Raw genomic sequence first — 10,283 nt, 5'->3', positions numbered from 1 at the left:
CCTTTCCACAGGGCTTCGTGCAGTGCCTTCCCTCCTCTGCCAGTACGTGGCACACACCCATGCCCATGGCATCTCTAAACCTGTGATGAAAGAAGAATCTGGAGCAGATGCAAGTGCCAGGACCACAGGAAGAGCAGCCAATGGCTCGGAGAGCTGGTCATAGGCATGTGGGCCATACAGCATATACATAGAAGTAGAAAGTTCTGCTCTTTCTGAAGAAAAGGGAAACACCTGCTCATTTTTATCTGAACAGGCATACTATAGCACCACTTGGGGACATGGTATAGAGCGATACCTAATGTGTTTTTGCTCACCCTGGACTCTAAGGCAAACCCACACTTGGGTGCAGTTGCACAACCCACCCACAGCATTGGCTGATGGTCCCACTGGCATTGTCCCACGCTGAGGGTCAAGGGCTCTGCTCCCAGCTGGGGCCATTGCAGTGCTGGCACAAGCTGGAGAGTAACCTCACTGCCACAGCTGCCCTCAGTGGTGTTTCCAGGCTCTTCTCTTGCTTGCTATTTTATGTGTTTCTGGATAAGAAGTGTGTTACCACATGCAACCCAGTGAAACAGCAGTTTGGCTGGGCTCCTGGGATGCTCTGGGTTGGGCTACTGCCCATGTGTGGCTCAGTGGCTCCTCGGAGGCCAGGCAGCACTGTCTTCTCTCCCCAACCCTCAGCGTGCAGAGGGGCTGTGGTGAGGGTGACTTTGGACAAGGATCTCATTTGCCATCAAAGACAGACGAGAAGAGCCCATAGCCCTAACCTGTGACTATCTGGGACCTGTAACTATCTCATGGCAGAAGTTGCTCTTCCTGGAGCTTCTTACTGTCCCCTGTGATGCCCAAGCCTGACAATAGTCGGTGACAGGCACAGCAACCCCAAAGTCTTGTTCTCTAGTAGCCCTTTGTGGCTTTATGCCCTCTGAGCTGAGGATGTGGAGTCTTAACTGTCCCTAACAGGAGGCAGAGGGAGATCAGGGCAAGGTGAGCTGCTAAGGGGGAAAATGGGTGTTGTAGTTAAGTGGTAGAAACACTGTCAGCCTGACACCTTTCTATCTGCAAGTTAAAATTTAAAGGCTTATGGGATTTTGGATTTATTTTTGGATAAAAAAAGATATTGCCACAAGTTTTCAGCATTCCTGCCTGTTGCCAGTTGCACTATGGTGACCTTGTTGTCATCTCCTAGCAGATGAGCATGGACAAGGGGGTGGAGGTGGAGCATTTTGTCATGTCTGAGGTGGAAGAAGGAGATCATTACTGCTGCCTACGTGAGAGTTTGGATGTTCAGATTAGGCTGAATATAGCAAGAGAGTTGGCAAGCTTGTGGCTTGGTGACTACGTTGGATTGTTTTGAACTTTATGAAAAAATAGCAAGAGGACAAAGGCACCATTTGCAAAGTGGTGCACCAACAGGGGCACTGTGGCCTGATAGGGACAGAGACCTTCATTGCTTGCAACCAAAGGAGCAGATAGAAATGTTTGAGACCCAAGGAGCCTGTGTGGGCTTACAAAAAAAGGTGAGACTACTTCCCTATGCTGCCTCCTTGCCACTCACAATTCCAGAAATAAGTTCAAGCCAGCACCACGTGCAGCATTAGCATGTTGTCTGCTATCAGATATGCCCTTAACTCCTTGAACTTCTCATGACTATCATTTCCACAGGTATTGCAGAGTTAGGAGACATGCCTAGCCAGGTAGTCAAAATACATACAGTGTATTAAAAAGTTATTCAACAATTTGGTGAAAACTACTTCTAATGGAGTAAAGCACTAACCTGCCCAAGGACCCTGTGAGTAAGAAGAGGACATTCAAAAAAACACCCCTGAAGTGCAGTCTTCCCCATGAAAAGCTGTGTACAGGCTTAGAAACTGTCAGGAGCCATTCTTTAAGTTATGAGGTGGTTTTATGGAAGTATTTGAATATACTCATTAAAGATGAGGTCTTCTCTAGTTTTCCCAGCTTTATTCCTGTTCTCTGTAAATCTTTTCCTATTAAACACATAACTTTCTTTCCTTTTCTCCCTGTTATTCCTTCAGTATTGAACACAGAAGGAAAGTATGACAAGGCATTAAGGTAGTTATTAAGTTAAATTAGGAATAATGAGTAGCCTGTCACACACATAAAAAGCCATGGTGGGGGAAGGGATGTAGGTGAGCTTTATCCTTCAGGCAGCTCTGCCTTCATCTTGGTGCCCGATCTCTGGGCACAGTGCCTCTCAGTTACTGAGTGCTCCCCCCTGTCACAGGTACTGAGGCAGGCAAGTAGGGCTGTGGCGCAACTTGGGAAATTAAAACTGTGGTTAATGAGGCAGTAAGCAGGGAGCAAACCTTTTTAATTTCTTTTTTTTTTTTTTTTTTTCCCCCTCAAGGAGAAGTAGAACATGAGTCAATACTTTTCAGAAGGCTGAAGAAGAAGCACGCAGGAGCTGCAACCCCAGCTGAGCCCCGCACAGTGCAAAACCGCCTTCTGCCTCTCTGTCTTGCTCTCGGCAAGGCACGGAGAGCCGGAGCAGGATGCAGCAGTGCCAGCAGTCTCGCTGCTGTGCGCGGATCTCGCTGCGAGGGCCCCGAGTGGTTCTGCGGTAGGGAGGTGTTTGAGGGCACGCATGAGCCAGCTTTTCGGGTTCGCCCGGCCCTACAGCTCCTCACAAACCTGCTCTGTCCGTGAGGAACGGCAGCCTCTGAGATCGGGAGCCATTCCGGCGGTGGAAACACCCCGGGTTTGCAAATGAGTGTGTTTTCCAGGTGATGGCTGTCCAGCTCTGCCCAAACCCTGGGCTGGGGACAGCTCCTCTGCTGGGAGCAGCCCCTTGCCGGGGATAGGGAAGGGGTGAAGCCCCGCGCTCCCAGGGCTGCTGTGATGATCCCGCTCCTTAGCCCAGCGCCAGCGGCTGCACCATTGCTGGAACACGCAGTGGAGCCTGGCACTGCCTCAGAGGCTGCTCCCCTGAGGACTTTGCAACGAGCTCATAAACTACTGCTGCTCATCCCCGCTGCTTGGCTTTGGGAGGGTCCCCGCATACCCCTGGCAGCAACTCCACGGGAGTGCCTGGCCGTGGGCTGCAGGAGGGCCACGTCAATTCCACGGCTGGTTTTTCCAGCCCGGTAAGGTGGCAGCACCAAACTGTGTCAACAAAATTTGGCTAATAAAGAGGAGCTGTCTCCCTCTGCAGGCGAATGTGAGATCACTCCATCTGGGAGAAGAAAGCCTATAGGAGACAATGATTTTGACTCCACCGTTCAATGACAGCGAGCAAAGCGCACCTTTGCGCCAAGAAATCCCTTCCCTTTGGCTGATGCCACTCACCCTCGACAGGCAGGCTCTGCTCATGGACACCTCCCTCATGGCCCCCATGCACCTCTCTGACACTCTTGAGATCATGGACAGTACTTTCCTCTGATGCTTCCACACTACAAATATTTCCCACGGGGAAGCCAAGGAGCCCCAGCTCCGTGGGTGCCCAGTCTCCAGCAGTGGCCATTTGCCACTGAGACCCCGGCTGGAGCGGGCAAGTCCCCTCGTCCCCGCCAGGACCTTCTTGGGCCTGGGTCACAGCAGATGGAGCTGCACAGCAGAGAATATCACCAATAACTACTCCTGTCCCAGGAGCAGGGAGTTATCAGACTGGTGCCAAGGTTCCACCCCTGATTTATTTCAGGAGGGAGGTTTCATTGAGGGGATGAGCTATATTTCAGACCTGGGGATTACCTGACTCCCCAGCTATGTTCCAGGGTGTGCTGGTTTAAAGGCAAACCAGCAGGAGAAATGAACCCAGCTCAAAAGAGATTATAAATCAGAATTACAATTTAATAAAAATAATAAAATAAATACAATTATACAGATGAACAATTTGTTTTAACTCACAAAAAACCAGATGTATAACCCGGCACCCTGGGGTACGAACAGAATGGTGTTCTTTGGCCCCTGTGCTGAGCCCCACATGGGCCCCTTGAGTTCAAAAACAAAAGGAGAGGAAGAACTTGTTGGTGTGAGTGATGGTTGCAGCACGGTTGAGAGTGGTGGTCGCAGTCTGGTCAAGATTCTGGTCCTCCTCTGGATCCCACGAGTGGTACCAGAAGTCCCAAGAGCCCAAGATCATATACACTCAGGTTCAGGCAGAAATGCCCAGCACCTCCCCAGGGTGGAGAGTTCCACAGTGGGTGATTGTGAGTTGTGGGTGTGAGGACAGGAACGTCCTCCTATCTCACAGGCCTCTTATCACCCAGCTTATAACCTGAATGGTCAGGTGTGTTCTGGGCAGCTGCTGCAAATGGTCTATTATTAACAGTTTCTGGAAAATGACATAGAGGGTTTAGAATACACAGTTTGGGTTACACCCACACAGTGATGAACTGGTTCTGGCTGCTCTAAGTAGGACACAGAGGCTGGAGTCTTCCAGGCCGCTGGAATTACAAGTCATCTTTAGTGATGCTGACTTCATGCTCCTGTGCTGTCAGCCCAAGGGGCAACACATAGGAAAGCATATTCCAAAATATAGCATTGCTCTCCCCAGCATCACTATTGCTGTTCCTCATTCCTGGCAGAGAAAAGCCAGCTGCTAAGCTTGGCACAAGCTCTCAGCAATGTGCATAAGGAACAGTGTGACACTAGCCACCAGCAGTACCCGACAGGAGCACTCCCACTGTCCCACCTAGGCAGTGGTGTTGGGCAGGGAGGGGAGATGCAAAGCAGTGACAGGCACAGTGGTGCCGAGGTCTCCCCTGAGGGTGGCTTATGGCAGAAGTCTGATGGGTCACCCTGCAGCAGCAACTTCTCAGGTGGTCTCTGCCCTCTCCTGGTAATGGAAGTGGGAGAAATTTCACCTGCAAATAGGGCAAAACTTTTGGACAAAAACAAGTGATATGATGAAATTTTGGCAGGCTTTAGTGGATGCAATGATACTTTGGGGCTTGTAAATCAGATTTGATGCCTTTCAGAGAGAAGGGTCGGCCATAAATTATAGGTCACATGCTAGAGGTGCAGGGGGGTATGTAAATGAGCTACTCCTTGTCAGGGTGTGGGAAGGACCAGCTGCTCTGCAAGGCTCAGATGGCAAGGTCAGTGAGGCAGCACCTCCCTGCCAGAGCCAGCCAAACTACAGAATAGGGGAAACCTGTGCAGGGCCCTGGTAACTATAGCAGTTTCTGCTCACCTGGAGACAAAAGGAAGCAAGTCCTGAATGGAAAGCAGATGTCCTCCCGGGTACTTAGGCAAGCCATGATCTCAAAAAACAGAAAGGCCCATGGCCCTTCTCAAGCTGTGCTTTAGGAAGAGCTCCCCAAAGCCTTGCAAACACTAAGAAGACATTACACATCAGCCAGGAGCTGGGCATGATGCCTTTCAGGACAGCTGAGGACAGCCAATCACTCCAAAGAGCTGACGGATCTGTTGGGGTTCAGAAAGCTCCTCCTTCCTCTCTCAGCTTTTCTTCCTCCTTGCTCAGGGACTGCTGCTAAGATGCTTCTCCCTCTCCAGCTGAGCCTGTTTACTCCCAGCAGAACCACTCTACCTCCTGCTATAAAAGACTCTGGATGGGATGCAGTTGGGGCCAGTTATTTTTCAGCTGGAGCAGGTAGGGAAGGGAGCCCTTCAAGCCATGCATGAGCCTGGGTCCTGTGCCCCTGCCCACAACTGTCTAACTATAAAAAAACCCTCTCCATTCTTGTCCCAGGTCTGTCTGAGGTGGCCCTCTGGGCCATGTTCTTGTTTCAGAAGAAACATGTTTTCATAATACCCCTACCTCCAGATCTGTGTGTTCCCTCAGGCCCCAGCTTTGGATGCAAAACTGTCTTCTCATTCAGCCTCTGAGTCAAATGGCTCATCCTTCCCCTGCCTGTAGTTTGGTTTAGGAAGTGGTGGGGAGCTGAAGAAACAACTGCAGACCTTTTGGACAGCACAGGGACACCTTTCACAGTTGTGTGTTTGAATTGTATCCCATTCACCTTTTGTCAAGACTGCCCAGTAGCAAATGGAGTGAGCACCTATACTGTAAGAAGAGGTTGGGTCTGATCAGGGAAGTTCCTTTACAGAAATCCTTTACCTTTTTTGGAAAAAAACCCCCAAATCTTGAACAAAGGCTTAAAGACTGTCCTCCTTGCAGGTCATACCTTGCCAACCAAAGAATCCTCTGACTGTATCAGTTCAGAGCTGGGTAAAGGAGTGTGGGCTCTCTTTAGCAGGACTTTCAAAAATGCTCTTTGTGGTTCTCCAAGGGGTTCTCTAAAAAGCTGCAAAAAAGAAGCAAGTAACTTGTGGTGGCAAGCAAAACTTTACTGGGAACAGTCTCAAGACAGACTCAAGTAGAATGCATGCTGATTAGTTTAGTTAAAAGGAAGAAACAAGCACTTTCATCTGGAATTGCAGGAATAGCGTTTTAGTCCTAGTTAGGTAGCCAGGGGGTTTTTACAAAGCAAACTGATGAACTTCAGGTTTGTGCTCTCAGCTTTGCCTGGGACTCTGCAGCCTTGACAGACTTTAACCAGAAGAAAGAGGTGGTGTTTTGTGTGTGTCTGGAGTTGGCGTAACTTCTACCAGCTCTGAGAGCAGATGACTCAATTGGGACCTGGAGCAGGAGAATGACTAAGTGGAGAGGGGCCAACATAGAGCCATTGGCAAAGTGTGGCTGAGACTGACCTTGGGGCTATTCTGCTTGGCCTAGCGATGGAGAAAGTGCTTTCTATCTTCGAGAATGCAGGGCGGAGAGCTCTTACACACCATCACCAATGTAGGCAACAGTTCACAATGGTAATTTTGTTAATGCAATAATGTTGTTATTGTGCTATGGTTTATTTTACTCTTGTTTAAATCACTGGACCGGTTCTGCCTGAGAAATACTGAATGTTGGTTTGTACAAAGTCTCTCTTTAATGAACAGTTCAGAAAACACAAATAGGTACATGCATGAATGCCTGGAGAGGTTCTCAACCTCAGCCTGAATTTTAAGACTTCTGTGTTAAAGGCATAGCTGATTGGGTTGTTCCAAGGGTACCTTTGATCTTAATCAGAAGTCCTTCAATTGGATTTTTGTACACACATTTGTTCAAGAACTTATTAGTTAGAATAGTCTCAGCCACTATATTTTTAACTGTGAAAACAGACACTGATTAATTAAATTGACAAATTTTCTCCTAATCTCAAGTTCTCTGGATTCTGCATGTGTATTCAACCACTCTTTTCAGAACAAAGTTTGAAGACACAGCAATTCTAAGCAAAAGCCCAGCTGCTCACCTAATGTACTTGTCTTAATTGCTGTTTCAAAACCAGTGGGCCTACTTACAGGCTTTAGAGAACAAAAGGGCTTGTAAATGGTACATGCTACCAACAAGAGAGGTCCTTAGAGGTGATTTTCATCATTGGTGTTTCATATGTGATTAGAGCCATGATAGCCTTTATTTGAAGGGTGATTGCAGATTATGATATCTTTGGGTTAACATGATGTCACCATCATTTTGTTTAAGCTTTAGGCTATTAGCTAACCCTTATGTAGTTTTCTCTTTGAAGATATTTCACAGTTGTAAGAGCAACTAGGTCAGAGGGCAAAAAATAACTTGGAGCACTAGTAAGGACTCTAAGTAGTCCCTTCTGAGAGCTCTCATCTTTCAATTCAGTGGGTCTGCTTTGTTTTTTTCCTTTCTGAAAAACAGTTGTGCCTGGCAGAGGGAAAGGGGACACATCCAGAGTGTTACCCAGAAGCCGTCTTTTAAAGTATGTGTTTGTGTGTGTGTGAAGGGACAATACTCTGTCTAGCTCTATGCAAAATTATTCTCAAATGACCAACTTGCTTCATCATCACACACATCATTCGGAAGGACCGTGCCCAAACAGTGAAGGTCTGATACAGGTACGAGGGCTGCTGCTTATGGCTGTATCTTGCCAGGTTACAAAGAAGAGGTGTTATTGCTGAACTGTGTCTCTTAATGCCTGCTAGTCAAACATCAGGCAGGGAGATGCAAGGAAGGACTATTTCCTCTAGTACTGTGCAGAGGTTCAACTCTGAACTGTTTGTATCAGCCTGTTTGGGTGACTCTTGCTAGGCAGTGAAGCTGACCCGAGGCTGGAGAAGCAGAAGGAAGACAGATGGACTCCTTGCAAGGAGCAGGGGATCCTCTCTTCCCCTTGGGGGAAGGCCCTGCTTCCCCAAGAGAGGACACTAATAGCTCCAGAGAGTCAGAAAGGAGCACAGCAAACCTGCCTGCTCTTGCTTTTGGGAAGTGAAGAGCTCTGCTCAGCAGGTGGTGTCTCCCTGCACTTTTGTCATTTTTGCTCCCCTCTAATGACCAAAGATCAGAGGGCCCCAGTTCTGGAGACTATGGTGTCACAGGCTGTGCTGACTGGTGCCGGAAGGTGCTCCAGGTAAGCTCACAATTACCCAGCACTGCATCGGGATGAGTTTTCCCACAGCTCCCATTGCTGGTTTTTATCCCTGTTTTCTGTTACGTCTCCAAAGAAATGCACCTGTATCATGGTTGCTGGGAGAAGGGGTTACAGCTAAACTTGGGAAAGAGAGCAGTGAAGGCAAATCAGTAAATCTGCACAGGTCTCAGTCTTTACTGTGTCTTCCTGCTTACATCCCTGATGGAAGCTCTCTGCCTCTGACACTTGCACAGAAGCTCTTCCCTCTCCTTGGAGCAAGTTATGTCCACTGCCTGGATTTTACCCAAACTATCTTCTACAGGCTGATCTCTGTGAAGCCTCAATCTATGCAAAAATGTATGTGCTCATGTGCTCAAAGCTTTGGTTTTTGAACAGCTATGCTATTTATTGTATTGCATTACTTGTTGTTGCCTTTTTTTTAAAAAAAAGCTCTCCATTTGAAGTGCCAGAAAATTTAAATAATATCTCGTTTGGATCAGCTAAGGATTATCATAGAATGGTTTGGATTGGAAGGAACCTTTAAAGATCATCCAGTCCCACCCCCCCTGAAACAAGCAGGTATATTTTCAATTAAATTAAGTTGCTCAGATCCCTGTTCAACTTTGAATGTTTTCAGAGACCATCTCTCTGGGCAATCTCTTTCACTGTTTCACCACTTACGTGGGCATAAACTTTGTCTTAGCTGAATGTAAGCCTACCAGCCCAGGGTAAATCCTCCAGCACCTTCTATGAAATCTTATGCTCTGCAGTCAGGAGGGACATATGAATCAGGGCATGATCCTAAGCTTTGATGAAAGCTTGCAGTGCTTGTGCAAGGAGATCCTTCAATGGCTTTCTCTGCTCCGATGTGTAAACCACAATTAACAATCACAGGCAGTACAACAAGCTGATTTGGAAGTGGTTATGTGCCATCTTAGCCTGCTCAGCCTTGCCTCCTGTGCAGAAAACTGTCTGTCCTCTGCACTGGTGGGGATGGTAGCGTAGCTCAGACCAGCAAGGGCCTGTTTGAGTGAGGCTGACTCTGTGAGCACTCACTCCTTTCCTGCAGAGCCTGTCAGGGGTCTCACATTTAGGCCAGCCTGAACTGGCATATCCTACCTGGAATCAAAATAAATAATTAAAAAAAAAAAATCAACCACTGTGCATACTCTTTTCCCTGTCCCCACCTGCGTGGAGCAGATAGGTAGTTGGTGGTAGTACAGTGACAGAGTCAGCTAGCCAACCAGCAGTGTGTGGTGGACACACTGCTCCTGTCCCCTACAATGATCATGTTTTGCTCCATCCTAGTTAGTGTAGCTTCTCTCGACTCCTGCCACATATCCACTGTGTTTAAGTCCTTCTACAAACTGCTCTGTGCGGGTTTTTTTGTGACACGTGCTATGGAAGTGGCTGATCTGCGAGGCCAGGGAACTGTAAAAGCTTCTTATCCTTTACCTATCCTAAAGCTTTGGATTTGTTGATTTGTGACATTCTTAGGAAAATGAATACCTACTCTATAGAAACCACTTCCTGTATTTTGGATCCTACCAGGATTTGGCATGCTGTTACTCATCTTGAATGGCACCTGAAGTCTTTCACAAACAGCTACATGCTCTTCAGTCTAGATGGAAGGCGAACATGCTATCTACCACTAAGTCAGTTTGTTGTTTACTGTCCTGTTATAGGAAATTTATTTTAACACTTGGAGTCTGAAATGTGATATTTGTGCAAAAATCAATTATCTTGTAATCTCAACCCCAGGGCAAATGAGACTGCAGGTGATGCTCAGTCACCATATCAGAAACTAGTCCTCCCTCTGCATGTATTGGTGAAAAAGTGAATCTTTACAAGAAAACTGAAACTCTTGTTGCAAATAGCAATTTGAGCTTTAAATGAGCATTAAATTTATTTAGGCCTACCTCAAAGACG

This window comes from Myiozetetes cayanensis, unplaced genomic scaffold (genome assembly GCF_022539395.1).
Source record: "Myiozetetes cayanensis isolate MyiCay16 unplaced genomic scaffold, myiCay2020 scf10, whole genome shotgun sequence".
Taxonomy (NCBI): domain Eukaryota; kingdom Metazoa; phylum Chordata; class Aves; order Passeriformes; family Tyrannidae; genus Myiozetetes; species Myiozetetes cayanensis.
Note: the sequence above shows the minus strand (reverse complement) of the source record.